Genomic DNA, 21,375 nt, shown 5'->3' on the forward strand with positions numbered 1-21,375 from the left:
ATTCTCATTGTAACAGTTTACACTCTGGCTGAGAGAATAACGAAGTCTCTTCATGCAGCTACACACTAACCTATGTGAATAAACCCTTAAAGGAACAGTTCAGTGTAAAAATAGACAGACTGTGTAAAATAAAAAATGTTTTCAATATAGTTAGTTAGGCAAACATACAATCTATAAATGCTGGAGTGAGCAGATGTCTAACATAATGGCCAGTACACTACTTACTCTCTAAGCTGTTAGCAGTCAGTAATTAGTGACTTGAGGGGTAGGGCACACGGGACTGTTATGTCCCATGTGGCCCCCCATAAAGTCACTGACTAACTCTAACGGGTTAGAGAGCTGAAAATACTAAATATTATTCTGGCTATTATGTTAGACATTTGTCCACTACATTTTTACCTAACTATATTAGAAATATTTTGTTTTTATTTTATTTTGCGCAGTTTTATTTTCCTCAGTTTCATTTTTACACTGAACTGTTCCTTTAAGATAGAAGAGCAAAGAAGATCATTTATAATCCTTGTGTTTTAACACAGAAGGGCTCAGAAGTGCTCAGCTGCACCATTGGGGTTACCTATAACAACCATATAATTGGGTCTGTGATTTCATTTGCTAACTTATAGTACACTGATCTAAGATTATTGCTGCAGTGCTCTAGTTTGGAATTTATAGGGTTATGTAGTAGAAGCTGCAATGTTCAGAACATTACTGTTTTAAAGCAGACATCTTAGTGGTTGCTGTGGGTTACTACACCTATGCTTTTACTATATATAGAACTTAAACAATTTGTTGTACTTCAAGCCCTACTTGAAGGTCTAACTTTAGGTCAAGGTCCCTATGAAGGTCCAACCTTTGGTCAAGGCTCCCCTTAGCTCTTAAATATGAAAATTAGTCTTTGAGTAATAGTTTCGAGAAAATATGTACAGAAAATACATATTTTCCCTAAAAACCTAACTGATAGTGATGTGCGGGCCGGCCCAATACCAGCGGGACCCACGGGTGCAGGTCATGCGGGTTCAGGCCGACCTAGCCACATCAGCTGCAGGTTGTGGGAGGTTTTGGGTTCAGCGCCTCCACTCACCCTCCCCGCCCACAACCTTACACTGCCGGCTTCCTCTTCTGGCTCTCTAATTTATAGGCATGCACCTGGCACGCCCCACCCCCTTTTGTTGCATCATTGTGGGGCGGGACACGGGTCTATAAATAGAAGGAGGAAGCCGGGTAGGGTTCGGGTTAGGAGCGGGCGTGTTAGGGTCGGGTGCGGGTCGAGTATTTCTCAACCCGCACATGACTACTAACTAACCCTCTGGGTGTTTAGGTGTATCTGGTAAACCTAATTGCAATTCTTCCCTGACCCTAGAAACTATGCATATATTTTATTGTCAAGATAATAAATCACAGGAGCTTACAATATACTAACTTATCTAAATACAAGTAGAAGTCTGGAAACAAAACAATGTTAATTGCTGCTTTATAATAAAATAAAACAGGTTTTTTTAAAAAAAACAGCAGGAATGGATTTTCAAATCTTTGGAGTTTGCTCATGTTGAAAACATATATATATAGGTGCATGCTACCCCTTTAATGAAACATTTACATAGGTTGGTTGTTATAAAGAAATATGGGCAATGTCCTGTGATCCATAGCAGTTATCCGTTTGCTTTTACTGGTCTAATACAGTTAAATCCATTGAAGTAAACATCTGATATGTTACATTGTGTTACTTTGCCCATCTTTCTGAGTAGCCCTAATGGACTTTATAGAGCAAATATTGCATGTAACCACATTCCTAAAAAGACTGCTGTGAATATCTGAAAGATTCAAATTACAGGAAGTCTCCCATAGGGTCCATATTAAATAAGTAAATCTAATTTTTAGAAATTATTTCCTTTCCCTCTGTGATAATAAAACAGTCCCTTGTACTTGGAAGTAACTAAGCTACATGAATCCATATTGGTAGAAAAACAATCCTATTGGGTTTTAGTATTTAAATGATTTTTAGCAGACTTAAGGTATGGTGGTGCAAATTACAGAAAGATCCCTTATCCGGAAAAACGTCAGGTCCCAAACATTCTTGATAATAGATCTTACCTGTAGTTGTGAGGGCGTTTGTGTACAATCTGGATTTTGGTGAACATTCTGGTTAGTTATTAATTAGAATAATATTTAAAAAATAATAGAAAATTCCTCCAAAACATACATTCTCAGTTTAAAAACAAAAACATATATATACTGTATATGTATGTATATAAAATCAAATTCACTGATAAGCCACAGGTTCCCTGTCTCTCCCTCCTCCCGTTTTTTAAAAGCAAAGCCACGGAAACTCCAGATATTACATTCCCTAAATATCTGGAGCTGTGGGGACCACCCCTGTCTCAGAGGGATTGGGGGTGGAGGAAGAGAGAGGTGTGTGGGTTTGCGATGTGTGGCAATGGTGGGGGGGATTGGCATTTATATTTAGAAGAACTTTATATAGAGACTGGGAGGGATACATGTGGTATAAGGGAGGGAGCATGGCTGGAATAGAAGCTGGGTATCTGCGTGGCAACATTTGATGTGGTTGGCATCAGAGACAGAGAGGTGCGGGGGCAGAAAGTTCAAGGGCTTGAAGGAAGGGCATTTAGTCTCCCTCAGAATCTTCACACAAAACGATGGGTGGGTTGTGTCACAGCTTAAAATCCTTTTACACCAAATTTCATAAAAACTGAATTTGTTGAAGAAAGAACAGTGTAAAACTATTGTACGTGGAATTTCTGAAACTTAAAGCAATGCTGAAAAGATAGCAATACACATGCTGATGTTCAGTCTTTATGCTTCTACCAGTACCTACCAGTAATAACTTTGTATTTTCTCCTCAGCTAAACACATCCAACCATTTATGGAAGCTATTTAAAGGAACACTGTCATGAGAAAACATGTTTTTTTTCAAAACATATCAGTTAATAGAGCTTCTCCAACAGAATCCTGTATTGAAATCCGATTTTCAAAATCACAAACAGATTTTTTAATATTAATTGTGAAATTTCACATGGGGCTAGCCATATTCTTCATTTCCCAGGGTGCCACAGCCATGTGTCCTCTGATAAACTGATAAACTTCAGTCACACTTTACTGCTGAGCTGCAAGTTGGAGTGATATCACCTCCTCACACCCCAGCAGCCGATCAGCAGAACAATGTGAAGGGAGCAAGATAGCAGCTCCCAGTAGGTATCAGAATAGCACTCAATAGTTAGAAATCCAAGTACGGCTTGGGACTCCTCCAGTTACATGGGAGCAGGAGAAACAATAGGTTAGCTGAAAGCAGTTCTAATGTGTAGCGCTGGCCCTTTCTTAAAGCTCAGACTGGGGCACAATGCACTGAGATGGTGCCTACACACCAATATTACAGCTAAAACAAATACATTTGTTGGTTCAAGAATAAAATTTTAAATAGCAGAGTGAATTATTGGTATGTAAACAGTGTAATTTAGAAATAAAAAGTAAACCATAAAAATCATGACAAAATCCCTTTAACTTCTACTTGAGGGAGAGCATTCCACAAATGCACAGCTCTCACTATAAAATACTATTTCACATATTAATTCCTTTTTTAAATCTTAGTAGAAGCCCTTGTGGCTACCGGAAGGACCTGTGGGTGAATAGAGCATCAGAGAGTTTATTATGGTCCACTTACATGTTATCATATCTCCCCCTAAGTGCATTTTCTCCAGAGTAAACATTGCTATATTGGACAGCTAAGTGAGACATTTCATACCCATTTTATGCTTAGTAGTTTGGATTTTCTCATTTTCAAGAATATCCCTTTTGGGAATGGAGACCAAAACTGCAAGGCATATTCTAGAATCTAAATGGAGCGTAACCAGTGCTTTATAAAGGGAAAGAATAAGCCTCTACTCCCATTAATCTATACCCCTTTTAAAGGAGAAGGAAAGCCTAATAAAGAGCTAATCTAAAGCTGCAGGCATACCTTCAGTTGTCTAAATAGTGTCCTTAAGTCTCCCCATATTTCTTCCATTCAGATGATCAGAAGCCTCATAGGAAAAATACACACTGGGCTGTGTAAAGAAAGTTCCCATAATGCCTCGCTCCTGCACCGAGACCCAGACCGGTGTACATGCTCAGTTAGTAAGACTATGAGGAAGCTTCTTGCTGATTGGCTCAGATCCACATTCCTAAGGGGGGGGAGTGAGTTCTTAGCATTCTTGAGGGAGGGGGAGCAGGAGAGGGGAGAGAGTTGCGTGTCTCTGGCAGAGGAAAACAAACAGACAAACAAATCCTGTTTGTGTTTTTAATGTGGTACAGTCTGTGCATCCATCCATCACGCACAGTGGATATGAAATGGGCTGTAATAAGCACTGCTGGATAAGTGGGCACAAGGCTAAAATTGTCAGGATCTGGAACTACAATAAGATAATCAGATATTTATTGTAAAGGAAACCTAGCAATGAAATGTAGATTTGATTTATACATAATATATTATAATATATACTATTTTTTTCTGGAGGCTTATGGTATTGTCATCACACACAGAACCATTTTGTTAACCAGGGTTTATATTCTAGTTATTTTTCATTAAAAATATACCCATTTCACCACTAACCAGCTGGTAGCACCTAAGGGCTCAACCTATAGGGAAGGACGGTTGTTATAGTTGGAACAAAAGTGGAACGTCATGAAATGAAAGATAATCTGCTATACGAGTCTAGAAAGGTGTAGGAGTGAGTGTAAAACTGGAGACTCTTGGGCCCAGTGGAGAAGATTTCTTCCAGAGCCCCAATGCCAAATTGAAGGCCCTAGCACTGTAAGGAAGCAATGAAAACAAAAGAACCAAAGCATACAGACTCCATGCAGTTTATTTCTTGATCAGAAATGAACCAAGCACCCTAGCACAGTGAGGAAACATGAGCATTACTCTCTACATACAGTATTTATCCTATTTATCCATATCCGTGACAGCTGTGTTTCTGTTTATCTAGCTGTATTGTCTCAATAAATAAACACTGGAAAAGTTCCATATATGACACTACTAGAGTAATAACATGTAAGTAATGGACAGACCTTTCCATTATAGCCAATGCAATCACATTTAGACATATGGTTGTGACTCTGCAGTATCATTGCAGCTCCCTTAAAATCTTGAACCCACCACTATACAAGTAATGTGCCAAAATATGCATAAATGTTGTTTGTGTGTAAATTGAGCCAGTGGTGTCTTTGTCAGTACTGGCACCATGTTGTAGATGTTCTGTTACATTTGCTCCATGTGTGGTCAGATGATGCAAAAGGAATAGTCTACAGGCATACTGCTGCTGCTAAACTCTTCCCGCATGGTGTTTATATGGATTCACACTTATTCCTGCATTTGTCTCTAAAGGTCCCCATACACGTTGAGATTCGCTCGCTTGGCGGGTGGGCGATATCGGGGAGCGTGTGGGGCCAAACGATCAAATTATATTGGTGGCAATGGGGCAGTCAGTTCGGGGACCGCATCAACGAGCCGATGCGGTCCCTGATCCGACTGAATTTTCTAACGTGGCCGATCAATATCTGGTCAATTTTAGGCCAGATATTGGTCGGGCAGGCCCCTCGTTTCTGCCCCTACACGGGCCGATAAGCTGCCGAATCGATCCAAGGGACCAATATCGGGCAGCTACCATTGGCCCGTGTATGGGGACCTTAACACTGTAGTTAGTAATTGGGTCTCATGTAAGACTTTTGCAGCAAACCTTAACTGAATAGAGATCTAAGCAATAACAAGTAGACTAATCCCAACCTGCTCTTCTCTTTTTCCCAAACTCTAATCTATTGTTATAACCCTTTTCCTTTCTATCCCAGCCCTGGGGCAAGTAGTGCCACTTTCTGCCTCCATCCCCCATCACCTCATTTAGGACTGTACAGGGCCACACCTTAAAGATAAGAAAAAGATTAGCAGTGTGACCAATTTGGGCTTTGTCCACTGAATAGATTGCATTGCAAACCTCACTCATGCAGGGCACTAAAACCTTTTACCATAGAGATTATATAAGTTGGTAATTTAGCTCCCATGACTGAGGTGTATGAAAAAGGATGTTCACCTAAAATAAATTTTGAGATTGTTGTGGACACCAGAAAATGTTTTTTGTGGATAGTTAGGGTTTCTGCAGTATTTATACGTTCCTTCTTGGTATTTATCTATCTTGTTGGCATGGTTGGCATATCTTGGCCAAGCTGAATGTGACACTGAAGGGTAATCTGTCTCTATTAATGTATCTGTCTCTTATTTTCTCAAGATGACTGGTGTCCATACATGGTGAGATATAGCTGAACAATGCACTTGTTACTACAGTGTGCACAGCCTATTTCCCTACACATTGGACCATGCCAGATTTTCTGAAGGATATCTGCTTAAAGTTGGGTTTTACAACACAACAAGTTGCCATAGCCCATTAAATTTATCCCCTCTAAACAAACCCCAGTGCACATATGTACACGTGCTCATACTGACCTATCTATACACTCTCATATATACACTGTTATACCAATATCTATGCTAATTATAGATCTTAACATCACAATAGCCTTGGATATTGTACTTCAATAAATCATCCATCATTATAGTTCAAGAATCATCATCCAAGCCACTCGTAGAGGTATTAATAGAATCTGCTAACACAACATCACTGCCCTCACCATGAAGGACCACTACATGGAGAACAGATATTGTTTAAGATGTGGAAATTATGTTTGGTTCATTAACAATTTTCCCTGTACCTAAGTGCACCCCTCACTGCCCAGGGCTGTCGGCCCAAGACATGAACAACTAAATCCACTTACTACCACTCTATTTTTGTGGTTGAATTAGCCACAGGCCTGCCAAATGATCCCAACATGTATGAACACCTTTGCACTAACTTAACATTTATATTCCTGTTAGGTGTTATAGTACCTATACATAAATGAAGGGCACTCACTTAGCATACAAAAGAACGATAATATAGGTATTTGGTGCAAAAAAAACTAAAAGCAGTACCCCCATATAGGGCACCAAAAACAGTGATTTTAAATAGAATAAGCCACAAATTCATTTTAAAAAATCACAAACTTTAATATGTTGGCACCCTCTAAGGTCTGGGATCGCCAAGAGCACACAAAACATCTGAACCCATTCGGTCTGAAAGGAACTTACAAGTGTGGTAAGAAAAGGTGCACATCCTGTGTCTTTGTTGCACCTAAAAAATTGAATATTATAGATACACCCTTAAAAAATGCCTTCATTAATTGTCGTTCTATATATGTCATATATTTATTAGTATGTCCGTGTAAAATGCTTTATGTTGGGAGGACAATCGGATCAGTCGGCACCAGAATCAGCGAACATATACGTAATATTAGAGCGGGCAAAATGAACCATGGGGTTCCCCGACACTTTAAGTTAAAGCACAACAGTGATCCTAAGGGCTTAACTTTTATAGGATTGGAGCAAATATCTTCTAATATTAGGGGCGGGGATCGCTTTATCAAACTGAGACAACGTGAGACATATTGGATTTTTAAACTTAATACGTTGCAACCTTCGGGTCTTAACATTGATTTGGATCTGGCGGCTTTTTAAATTCACAAATTCACATACATAACACGATAAGATAATAAGGAAATGACCCAATACAATGATTCTTGCTGCCTTTTACTATAGTTTCAATTTTAACACATTGCATAGTTTTAATCTCAATATATTTAATTATTGACATTTTATGTGCCCCTGTCTCAGGTATAACTTCATGTATATTACTTTGGGTATACCATTTAATTTATGCTCCTTTTTATGTCCTTCTATGCCCTTTATGTTGGTTTATTGATCACCTGTGCCATACTTTGTAAAAATCTTTTAGCTACCCATATCTATTGATATGGACTTCATTTTGGTACACGTTATTATTTATCCTTGCTTATGTCCTTTTATGCCCTCTATGTCGTTCCGTTCATCATGTTAGTTTTAGTGGTGGGTTACTAGGACAACAAGAACCCGTGCTATATTTCATAAACTCTCCAGCTGTGCTATGCTATCATTTCCAATTGTTTGGATTATTTTGAGCAATTTTATAAGCGATCACTTGTTTAACAGTGCAAGTGATGCGCGCTATACCTACCCTTTCCCGACACTATACACATTAGTTGTTGACGCGTCTCCATGGCGACCGTTCCTTTCCTTAGCAGGCAACCGCGCACTTCGGGCGCGCGCTACACTCGTCACCTTGGTTACCCGACATAGGTTTTTAGCGCGTCATCAATGCATTTCCGGTTTCTCTCCGGTGGTTTCATTTTACAGCTTGATTACAACGTTACAAATATTGATTATTGCGATGCGACTTGTAAACTTTATTTTATTTGCTCCTGAGGAAGCGTGTAGCAAGCACGCGAAACGCGTTGAGCTTCTGTGGACACTTTGAATGTTCATTGTTTTATACTACTACTATACTGTAAGTAGCCTGCAGAGCGCAGGGCCTTTTATATTTATTAAACAGTTTTACACTATATCTGCCTCATCTTCTATCCTATATACATTGCTGAACTGGATCCCACTTCAATCAATGCCCAGCTGGGTTTGGTATGCTCCTCGATACGTTTGGTATGCTCCTCAATGCCCAGCTGGGTTTGATATGCTCCTCGATACGTTGTTCTGGTGAGCAGTTTGAACATACATAGAGTTGGGGTCACATGTATTAGTGGTGTTCAACTAAAGCACTCACTTTATTTACTCTTTATTATCTTACTGATTTGCACTATATATATTTTATTTTTCATTTTTATGCGCTTCCATCGATATTCTACATATATATTCCGAGGCTCATCTGAAGGGGAGCTAACATCAAGAGGAAGCAGCACATGCTTACAGTGATTTCCATTATATTGAAGACTCTATTTATACGGATTATCACCAAGAAGCGCTGAGTATATGAGTGTTTTTCACTCCTCAAACACAATTTTTAAATAGAATAAGGGTTTGCACACAAGAAATACAAGCACAGTGGTAGTATTAAAGAATATAGTCCTTTATATAGTATACAAAAGATTTAACAGCAGACAATTTTAATTGCAAAATTACAAAAACTCAGGGCCGCCATCAGGGGGGCACAGGGGGTACGATTGTCCCGGGCCCGGACGTTTTTAGCTTTAAAGGGGGCCCGGCCGCGCTAAAGTTTTCTTAGCTCGGGCCCCCTTTAATCAAGTCCGGGCCCTCACTTCCTCCGGCTCCGGCGGCGTCCTCTGGTATGTGCCGCTACTTCTCCTCTTTTATAAGGTTGCGCCCGTGCGTGCTGACGTCACACGCACGGGGCGCAACCTTATAAAAGCGCAGAAGTAGCGCAGAGCCGTGGCACATAGCGGAGGACACCACGGCAGCAGGCCGGCCGGCCGGCCCTGGGGGAACCTGGATAAAGCTTTGTGGGGGGCCCTGGGGGAACCTGGATAAAGCTTTGTGGGGGGGCCTGGGGGAACCTGAATAAAGCTTTGTGGGGGGGCCTGGGGGAACCTGGATAAAGCTTTGTGGGGGGGCCTGGGGGAACCTGGATAAAGCTTTGTGGGGGGCCCTGGGGGAACCTGGATAAAGCTTTGTGGGGGGGCCTGGGGTAACCTGGATAAAGCTTTGTGGGGGGGCCTGGGGGAACCTGGATAAAGCTTTGTGGGGGGGCCTGGGGAACCTGAATAAAGCTTTGTGGGGGGGCCTGGGGGAACCTGAATAAAGCTTTGTGGGGGGGCCTGGGGGAACCTGGATAAAGCTTTGTGGGGGGGCCTGGGGGAACCTGGATAAAGCTTTGTGGGGGGCCTGGGGGAACCTGGATAAAGCTTTGTGGGGGGGCCTGGGGGAACCTGGATAAAGCTTTGTGGGGGGGCCTGGGGGAACCTGAATAAAGCTTTGTGGGGGGGCCTGGGGGAACCTGGAGAATGCTTTGTGGGGGGGCCCTGGGGGAAGCTGGAGAATGCTTTGTGGGGGGGCCTGGGGGAAGCTGGAGAAAGCTTTGTGGGGGGGCCTGGGGGAAGCTGGAGGATGCTTTGGGGGGGGCCTGGGGGAAGCTGGAGAATGCTTTGGGGGGGCTGTTTAGGGGGGCACTGGCTACCAAACTTTTAGGGAGCCCTGGGCTGGCTAGCAATGATTTAGGGGGTACCTGCCCTGGCACCAATGCAAAATGTAACTCCTGGACACCAATGTTTTAGGGGGCCCTGGCTACCAATGTTTTATGTTCTTTGTATTGATGGGAGGGGTCACTGGGGGAGGGGCCATTGGGGGTGTGGGAGGAGGGGGGGGCCCAGAAAACTTTTTTGTGAGGGGCCCCGTGATTTCTGATGGCGGCCCTGCAAAAACTACATAGATTAATAAGACAATACATACCACAAAATGTGCACAGGCAAAAGAAGTCACACAGGTTAGCGGATACACTTGCCAAAGATGGGAATTACCCCAATGTTTCGGCAAAGAGCCTTTCTCAAGGGGAATCCTAGTATCACAATAGCCTTGGATGCAATGCTTGTTCAAGAACTCATCCAGGCCCCTCTTATAGGCATTAACAGAATCTGCCATTACCACATCTCTAGGAAGGCCATTCCCCAACCTCACTGCCCTCACCGTGAAAAATCACTTACACTGCTTCAAATGAATGTTCAATTCCTCCAATCTAAAAGGTGCACTGGTGGACTGGTCATTTTTTGGGAAAAAAGAACATCCCCTATCTGCCTTGACGGTTTAACCTCATAGTTTAAATCTTACATCTCCTTTACCGGTTTAGTTGCAGTCTCTGCACTCTCTCCAGCTCATTAATATCCTTCTTAAGGACTGGAGCCCAAAACTGCCCCCCATACTCAAGGTGAGGCCTTACCAGAGACATATAAAGGGGCAAAATTATGTTTTCATCCCTTGAGTCAATGCCCTTTTTTATATATGACAGGTCTTTATTTGCTTTAGTAGCCACAGAATGGCACTGCCTGGAATTAGACAACTTGTTATCTATAATCACCAAAATCCTCAGATTTTTCTCCATTAAGGATACCCCCAATACATTACCATTTAGTAGCTAACTTGCATTTATATTATTTCTACCAAAGTGCACAACTTTGCACTTGTCCACATTGAACCGCATTTTCCATTTTGCTGCCCAGTTTTTCAATTTTGTCAAATTGCTCTGTAAAGGAACTTTTTGCACAATTTAGTATCGTCAGCAAAAATAAAAACATGAAGAAAAAGGACAAAATGGGAATAGAAAAAAGAAAAATTGTACTTTAGTATATAATGCCTATTACAAATGAGAAGCATCATAATAATTTCTAACAATTGTAGTACAATATATTATGCATTTGATTTATCAATATCCCTCCTATTGGGCCCCTCTGATCCTGGAGGCCCAATGATAATTCCTTTTCTACCTTAAGGTGGCCATACACGTGGCGATCCGACGATGTTTCGTACGACCATCGGTCGCACGAAACATCGTAAGATCCGCCACACACCATTCAGGGCTGAATCGGCAGGTAAGGAGGTAGAAACAATAGGATTTCTACCTCCTTCTGCCGATTCAGCTCTGAAGGGAGAATTTTGGTCAGGCGCCTTCTATGGCGCCCGATCAAAATTTTCAAACTTGTCCGATCGGCGAGTCGTCCGATATCGGCAGCTTCCTGCGATATCGGTCGACTCGCCGACATGCCATACACGCACCGATTATCGTACGAAACGAGGTTTCGTACGATAATATCGGTGCGTGTATGGCCACCTTTACCCTAAAACAGGTCCTTTGATCAAACCTAAGCTGGATGTAGTTATCAGAAGCGGAATGATTTGAGTGAAACAGAGAGCAGAGATTGGCAGTAGATAACGTTCAATAGATCTTCTGCAGATACTTGAATAGACAATTGATGTGTTGCAAATTGCCGCCACAATGAAGCAGAAATGTGCTGGGGAGAACACAACAATAGAAAGGTAAATTGTCAGCAGTTCCCCAGCAGGGAATGGGTTCATCAGGGTTTAAGCTGAGATGCCTGAGGCTTTGCTCACACCTGTGAATAGCAGTTTAGCTGCAGGGCGGAACTGCAGGAGGAACTGTGGGGTAACAATGGGAAGAGGAGCCCAGCCTGACAACTGACACACACCTTGCGCTTCTGTCCCCGGCCTGTCACTAATTCATTATTTTCCTCAGTCTTTGCTGTCGTTTAGTAGCAAGTAACCAGAGCAACCCTACTCCTGCAGGGCAACTGACAACAAATACCATCACATACCAGCTTTCTTTGGAAGAGGTGCATAGCAATGACACAACACTTTAGACTTACCATATCAGGACAGAGGCAACATAGCAGAAGTCAGTGGTCACATAATTGATTTCATATGATTAAATGACCTCAATTACAGATGCTTGGATGCAAGTGAAACAGCACTAAAGGGTGCAAAATCACACACCTTAGTGCATATTCAGTAAGTACTAAGTAAGCCCCCGCTCACCTTTTTCCTCCCGCACTTCCAGTGACTGGGGGAGGGCAATCGAGGAAGTGACAGCAGAGGGGAGCAGTAGGTGGGGATCGGTTCTGGGCAGTGCCAGGCCAAGCCAGCCAGGCACCCTAGACAACCTGGTTGGCTTGGCTCGCCCACCATCGCCACCATTCCACCTCACCCTTTCCCCCGTGTGTGCGCACACAGGGCATCGGGGTTACTGGGGCTGCTGCAGTGGGGGGAAAGGGTCCGGAACCAGTGGCAGATGAAATAAGAGGTACCTGTCTGGCGTCCCCCCACTGTTGCGCCATAGGCAGGTGCCTATTCTGCCTACCCCTAGTTCCTGCCCTGGTTCTGGGTTAGTGGGGCCCACCGGGTATGACCCTGAACAGTGCTTTATTCATTATGAAAGAGCAGGTCTTTGCATTGCACTTAGGTCCAGACTGAGATTCAAAACACAGCAGCCCCCTGGCATTTGCCAAAATCTACAGATTGCTAGGTGGCTTGCCTGCACTTTATAGTTATTAGCCTGCACTTTATAGTTATTAGACTGTATTAAAAAAGGTGATGACTTTGCATGAAATCTGCAGTATTTATTAAGTTGTTTTTTTAATTGAATACAATTCCTGCAGATAAAGCAACAGTTGTTTGGAAATATGTAATATTTAAAGGGGAAGTATAATAATGGATGCAATCAGATTGATATTGCCAACTATGCAGTTTTCACAACAGCTGGGTAACAGGTTCCTATATAGGAATAAAACATGAATAGCAAAGTATAACCTGCCCTCATAACAAACAGCACTTTACATTGCTGAAGGTTCAAACATATTTTCTCTTGTTCTTTGTCCAGTCATGAGTAAATATATGCCCAGACATGGAGATTCTTCAATAACACTGGCTATAACTCAGCTATTATTCTTTTCTAGGACCAATTCATTTCGTTTTTTCTTAATGAAATTGATTATTTCCCTTAAATAATTTTGCTGCTCACTTGTATTCCTATTAAAAATGTATTTTATTTTTTTTTTTACTTTTTAACAGAAGGGTAGCCCCATACAGCCTTATTAACAATATAATATGCATGTGATTAATTTTACTTGAATTCTATAATCTAGCAGAGGGGTGGGCAAACTACAGGCCACGGGCCACGTCCAGCCCATTGGTCTTTTTAATCCGGCCCGCTGAGGATTGGTGTGTCTCGATTTGTCTCGACTCCGCAAGTCTCATCACGCAAGACTTGGCGTAAAGACTGCATGTAAGCACTGGTCCGTCCGTCTGTCAAATTTTAAGTCAATGTGGCCCCTCAGCCTAAAAGTTTGTCCACCCCTGATCTAGCATCACCGTATGCTAGATATAATCAGTGCTTGTGTATTTAACACATAGAATTTTTTTTTTGTTACATTAAACTGATATAATATTAATGAACACCACATTTAGGCATAGATGATGATGGGCTTCCACTTTCAAATCTGATACAGGGGGCAAGTTTATCAACTTCATAACTTGAAGATGGCAAATACTGAGTATAAAGTAGCATCTATGTTAGAATACAGAATATATTTCAGAATGCATTTCTTATATAGTTAATAATTTACCTATTGTAAAACATAAGTCATCGAGGAGGCCTTTGCCTTGTGCTTTTATACAGGTCATGGAACTCCATGGTGACTTCTAACATCTTCATATTTTACAACAGAGGGTACATTACTTATTGTAATACACTACATCACTAAGCACCAATTATAACAGTGACATCACTAAGCACAGTTTATTAGGATAAAGGCACATTAAACCAGAAGCCGTTTGACCTAAAAGCAAGTGTTGCACCCCGATTCATCATGAATGATGAATGCTTTAACAAACTTACTAATACCCCAATATTAAGAGCGTATCAAATTGGCCAGGGGTGCAGCCTGTGAGGCAATGGAAGCTGAATCGCAAACTACCAACTGACTGCATAACTATGGTGAGATCTGATGAGTTTGATGGGCCATATGGTATAAGATCTCCAAACTTTCATTAAAACACATTTTGGCTGAGGATATACCGCCCTCATTGGAATACAAACAAGTAATTCATGGAAAAAGCTCACTATCGCTCCTAAGATTTCCATTTACATGGAATAACTTCACCCTTGATATTCCTTTTGCCACCAATTTGAAAAAATTAAACCCAAAAAACCCCCACAAATGTTATAGAAAAAGGAGCAGGAAGAAACTTGACCTTTAATATAAATTGATTCTGATCAATGACCTCACTCTATCCCCTAAACTACTCAGAGGGAGAGCTAGAAGCACTTTCAAAACTGACCTGTTTCATACCCATATATTGAAGTTCCTTGGTGGCGGCAGTAGCTGCAGGGTTCCCAAGTGCATGGTTCATCAGAGCAGACTTGATGGATGTCATGGCACTCAGTGCAGCTATAAGGAGATGCAAGAAGCATGTTTGGTTGCAAGTACCTTTAATGACTGCCGTCATTATGCACCCATTGCATCCATTTCAGAGAAACAGCACTAGAAAGTGCAGTTTTAAATGATGCGTGAACCCCCCCACAAAAAATGTAATCAGTGAACAGCCTCTTTGATATCTTTAAATATCTGCCACTCCTTTTGTTCAAAGGATACATGGCCCCTCCCTTAGGAACTGACTTTGGCTCTTGGCTTACTGAGCATGCACAGTTCTTCTCAACCTAGGTTAAGAAACACACCCCCAGTCTAGCAGCCAATGAAGAGATGGCACTGCTGGTTTCCATACTCTGCAGGAGAGACATGTTTTTTTCCTAACCTAACCTCTTGTATTGAGGCTCCAAATTACCCATCAGCAGGAGCATTATTGCTGAGGCTAGATCACAAGAAGGACTTTTTATCAAAGCAAGTTCTGCCTGTGTAGGCCTGCTTTTTTCATTGCATGAACTTTACAGTGGAAGGTGGTAAATTGTCTCCATGGTAGTTTTCATGCTACATGCCCCTCTATACTGTAGGAATTCCAAATGCCTCCATATTCACCCTGTACAATTTACAAAATGCATGATATTTTTGTTACAAAATACTCATAGTTTAACTTTCCAGGGCTTTTTGGGGAAGCTAAGGTAGGTGCCTTTTCTGAAAAAAAAAATGGACCTTCCTATATTTGTTATTTTCCTGTGCTCAAGTAAGATATTGGCCTCACAAACTTAAGAGTAAGGCTGGATATAGCGAAGATGGGATCCTGGAAATGCAGGAAGGCCGGGCCTTGTTTAAAGAGGAAATTTCCATAGATCAATGATGACCAGTCTGCAGCCCTTCAGGTGATGTTGTGCAATGACAGTTATTAAACAGTAATGGCCTTTGTGCTTTTTTTCTGCCTTTTGCCCCTTTACTGCTGGGGGCTACCTGTGCCCTGCCCTTAATAAAGCCCTGCTACAGAGATACATTCCAGGGTGGCATGTCTGCAATCTGTGGATAGGCTTTGCATTCATTTGCGTTTATAGGTCAGATATTTGCCCCCAGTCAGTGTTACACTGGAGAGTGTGGAATGTATGTATTTGTTTCAACACTAATAAACTTATTTTGCAGGAAATGTTGAGTTGTAAGTGTGTTTATACATTTTCAAGGCACAAGTACTGCATCCCTTGTATTCACACTATTCATTTTGCATTGCCCAGAATTCTTGAATGCCACAAGGCGATTCCCACCTGGAGTTCCGCTTCTGAGGCCAATTATCCTCCCTTGTTCTCTGCTTTATTAGGTTTCTTTTCAGACATCAAAGGCTGTTTTTTTAACCTATTCAGCCCATTTCGGCCCCTTAGGGTTCTGTGCCTTGTGCTACAAACTAGCCAAGCAGGGTCCCCATCAGGACAAATCAGACCTGTCTCACCTTGATGGATTTAATCGCCCTATAATTCTGAGGATCAAGATGTTCTATAACAGAATTAAAAGTAAGCTGCCTTTAAATGAAAAGCTATTAAATATACAAAGGGCTCTGTTGGTGTTATTGCTATCATAATGTTTGCATAGATGTTTCTGGTAATGTCACAGCTTATTAATTAGTGTGAACTACATCTCCCAGCATTCTCAGAGGTGTCATGAGTTTTAGAAGGGTCACAACACAAATACATATAATGCCCTCATCCCAAAATACATTATTTATAGTTCCTATTTGCAGATATTGATTCCCACCTCTTTTCATAACCTCTTCCAATGCTTGGCTGTGGGATACTGACGCTATATTTCCCTGCCGTTGCCTTTTACACTGTCTTTTTCCTACAACCTTTAGATGTTCCCTGAAGACCGACTTGGTCAAGGATACCTTTCTACCTGTAGATCTTATTCCCCCTGCACTAGACTTGTCAAGGTTAAAGGAACAGTAACACCGAAAATTAAAAGTGTATAAAAGTAACTAAAATATAATGTGCTGCTGCCCTGCACTGGTAAAAGTTGTGTGTTTGCTTCAGAAAGTCTACTATAATTTATATAAATAAGCTGCTATGTAGCCACGGAGGCAGCCATTAAAAGGAGAAAAGGCACAGGCACATAGCAGATAACAGATAAAACACTATTGTATTCTACAGAACTTATCTGTTATCTGCTATGTAACCTGTGCCTTTTCTCCATTTTTCCAGCTTGAATGGCTGCCCCCGTGGCTACACAGCAGCTTATTATATAAATTATAGTAGTGTTACTGTAGCAAACACACCAGTTTTACCAGTGCAGGACAACAGTGCATTATATTTTTATTACTTTAAAGCTCTTTCATTTTTTGGAGTTACTGTTCCTTTAAATTCTGATTGGTTGCTAAGTTTTACTGATTAAACTGCACACAGGGGAACTGACTCAGGCAACACATGATACCTCCCATTGCTAAATAATGATCAGTGAGGTTTCGATCAAACATCGTGTACCAGAGCCCTAAAACACACAGAGCTACTAGTAGCAGCTATTTGTCACAGTATTCTCTATGGCAGGGTATTTTCTTGTGTTTAGTAGCTGTAACAAGTAGCTGCTACTAAGTAGCTCCATGTGTCTTCAATCTAATGTGTCTAGCCCTAATAAGTGATAACAAGCTCATACACTCTACTTAGAACCAAAGTGTTTTAGGGTGAAGACACACTGAGCTACTAGTAGCAGCTACTTTTTCATGGCTACTAATCTCCAGTGAATACCCTGCCATAGACAATACTGAGAATTGCCTTTGATAAAACACATGTAGAGACAATAATCAGTAAATGATCAGCATTGTCTATTTTAGTAGCCACAACAAGTAGCTGCTACTAGTAGCTCTGTGTGTCTTCACCCTTAGGCTTTAAAAATAAGCAGAGTTAATAAACTGGGGGTTTTAATGGGGGCAAAATATATTCTTTTTCTCCCAAACAGAGGGATTCAGTGTTAAACCACTCTTTTACTACATTAAAATGAACACAGTATCTTGACCCATTGAAAATGTGTTACTCAAACTGTTGTCAAAATGGACTGTACTACAAAGTTACACAAGATGATCTATACCACACTGTATGACGATCTTAACCCTGTACATCAGCAAATATTGGGATCAGATAAGGTAAAGTAAGAAAAAAACAGAGGTTTAATGATGAAGTTCTCCTGCCATATCTATAGGTTGTTAGCAGTGGATAACCCTTGAACGTTACAGCTATCCTTCTCATTTACAGACAGTTTTGCTGTCGACTCCATGTATCCCCCCCCCCCCGAATGGAAAAGTCCCTGTTTCTTCAGAAGTCAAAATAGCTGTCGTCCTGTCTTTCCATGCTGTGCCATCACATGCCACGTTACATGAGACTGTAAAATAATAAAACAACACTGATTTTAATTTCCTGAGAATCTCTGAAATATCTGAGGAAAAAGTAAGACATTTTTCCAACCTTGCTCACAGTGCCCTTCCATTACAATAAATACAGATGTCAATAAGCTAAAAACGTGCAGCCTGATAAAGTCTTATTCCTTTACATGAATATTTAGTCTGGTTTCATTCAATGGAAATTGTGTTAATGCTTATACAACCAGATTTATATGGAAAGCTTTGTACTGAAGATAAGATAATAAATATCTCGGATTGCAGGCAGAGTTCTAGGGATGTACCATTTCTTTTATAATAGCTCTAAACTGGCAGACGCTTCTGGCTGTGGCCCAGCGCCTGACGCCACGTCTCTTAGCCCAAGTCCGACTTCAAACTTACCACTGAGGCTCAGCGAGCATGTCACCAGCATGCACTGGTTTCACTTTACACCTCAGAACTGATGGTTAAATAAGCAGCAGTCACATCATTTTTTTAGTAAATGAAAGGAGGTCAGGATTCTTGGGTTTAATACCAGTCCCCTATTCGTGTGTGCTCCTTCTTAAGCACCCCTCTATTCCCTTTGTCTGAGCTCTTCTATACTTTTACACTACACTATACAATAACTTTAGTTTGGGGTTGGATGGTTTTCTGTTAGTGCACCATTTCCCAACCTATGGGTCAGGATCAGGTCCAGACTGGGATTCATCATAGGCCCTGGCATTTTAAGTGTAGAGAGGCCCAAAGAGCCCCCACCAACCCACTAAATAGTGACTGTCTATGGCATCTTCCAGCAGCTCCTCTGGCATTTGCCACAATCCACAGATTGCCAGCAGGCCCGGATTTGTGGAAAGGCCACAAAGGCCCGGGCCTAGGGCAGCAGAAACCTTGGAGCGGCATGCCGCCCCGCCGCACCAAAACTTTAAAAGTTTTGTCCCCATACGGAGCAGTGGGGACTTCTCCCCACTGCTCCGTATGCATGATTTGGCCTACAGCGCCTGCGCACACCCCTCACCTGCTGTTCACGTGAGCGCGCAAACCCCGCCTCCCTCTGCACGCATGCGCACTGGGGGGGGGGGGGCGGCCTCGGGGCGGCCAATTGGGAAATCCAGCTCTGATTGCCAGTTTGGCCAGGCTGGGTCCCAGCAATAGGCCACAGTTCTGTTTAGGGTAGATCACCATGACTTTAAGTGCAATGCTCTCCTGCACTGATACATTTTGATTCATTGTTAATAATAATTTAAAGATGGGATCACAGTACTGACTCCTGCATCTAATTTTGGTCCCACTCAACCCCCCCAAAAAACAATTGCAACGCCTCAAATGAAATATATGAAGGGCTAAGAGAAAGTAAAGAAAAAAAAACAAATTCCCGGCTCTTCATTCTTATGGAATTTTTAGAGGCATATTTATCAATGTGTAAAACTCAGTTCACCATTTGCTAAATTTACCTCTAAAAATCCCATAGAATGAATAGAGTGTGAGAATTTTATTGTGGTGAGCTCTAAATTCACACTTTGATAACTCTGCCCCAAACTGATGAAAGCCATTCAGCAGAAAGCCGCACTGTACCAGGCAACAGGTTGATGCAGCATTGTTTGCTTTATACGGTACATCGAAGGTGGCGCTAACTCCAGTGTTCCTGCAGCTGGCTGCATCAATGGTCACAGTGCACTTGTGCCTTAAAATTGGACACATATCATTTTGAATCAGGGAGCTGGAACTTTTAACATCCAAACAATGATGTTTATCAGAACAATTGCATCTGACTTGCATAGAGCGGATGCGCAGCTGCCCAAGTGTTAGTACATTAGTCCCTTATGGCAATGTGTTTTCGACTGCTCATATATGTGCTGTGCATTAGAATTCTATCTTGCATATGTAACTGAAACACATTCAGCAACTTCAAAATCAGTAGCCACTGAGTGACTTACACTGCCTCACCCAGGGCTGCTACGTGTTGCTGCAAGTGTTTGGTTGGCAAGCACTTATGGGCCAGGATCCAGATCCCTTAATAGTTAAATAACTGTTCATGGATATACTGTGTATTTCACAATGTGCTGAACTGCTCATACAGTTATCATTCCTACATCTCACATATACAGACCCATTTTGCCTTCATATTCACATTATTCAAGTTACAAATCTCTTCCATTCCTTCACACTACCCCGGTACAGCCCCTTCCCCAGACTCCCTCTTGCCTTATTATGCACACTGTCCTATAGTTACAGTTACTTGGTGCCTGTCCTCACACCACTGACAGAGAGATACTGACACCAGAAATTAAACCTTTTTTTACATCTATCATAACATTGTCTTTGCATGACCTTTATTTTTGCCATAAAAGTATTTACCCATGTTCTCCTATAAGGGGGCTGCCATATTTGGCAGTTAGCATTAGAAGCTAAAGGGACAGTCAGGTTGGCAAAACAGTCAGGTTTAGGAACATAAAGTAACAATTACTTACAAAAGCAAATCTCTCAGCGAAAATCAATCAACATGACCTATAGGCAACTTTTTATGTACATTCATATTTTGAGGAGTCATTTTTTAGTGTCAGTATCACTTTATATCTATAGACTATGCCAAAACCCCATCCCCTTTCCTGAAGCTATGTTGCCTTAGTATGCTTAAAATATATAGCATTTGGTATATGAGCTGTGCATAGCAGAGATACAGAATTCCACACAAGATGGGGAGAGGGGGGCTCACAGGGCATGATATATAAAAGGAGACACTGGATCTCAGTATATTTTCTAATACCTGACTTTGCTGCACAGATAAAGTAATTTTATATTGTGTAGAATCCCACCCCAGTGTTACATATGTTGTCATGCTGCAGCCAAGGAAACGTTATATTTCCATTACAGAGAGGTATATAATCCAAAATAAACCTGCCAAGTGATCCCTTTCTGATCTGAACACACCGCCCCCAGTTCCCAACTAGTGACCTGCTAAGAGTTTATTGCCGAGATAATAAGGTCCCAAGTGTGTCCCCAGGATCCAAAGTTGGTAATTACCTTATTGTACACACACCCTTTCCTCTTGTCCACCCTGGTTGAGTTTCATGGGGGAGGGGCTTTCCCTGAGCACCAGTGGGTAGGAGAGGGGCAAGTTGGATAAGCCCCGGGGCTGGGGGTGGATCACAAGATCC

General features: G+C 41.8%; 1 long non-coding RNA gene across 1 annotated transcript; it reads right to left on the bottom strand.

Annotated features, from left to right (window-relative positions):
- Window positions 1-17,990: 17,990 nt before the first annotated feature.
- Window positions 17,991-21,328, bottom strand: LOC116408888. The gene is made up of 2 exons (XR_004221376.1): window positions 21,242-21,328; window positions 17,991-18,225 (listed from the first exon to the last, which is right to left on the bottom strand). It is a non-coding gene; the product is annotated as an uncharacterized LOC116408888 (long non-coding RNA).
- Window positions 21,329-21,375: the final 47 nt, after the last annotated feature.

This window comes from Xenopus tropicalis, chromosome 2 (genome assembly GCF_000004195.4).
Source record: "Xenopus tropicalis strain Nigerian chromosome 2, UCB_Xtro_10.0, whole genome shotgun sequence".
Lineage (NCBI taxonomy): Eukaryota > Metazoa > Chordata > Amphibia > Anura > Pipidae > Xenopus > Xenopus tropicalis.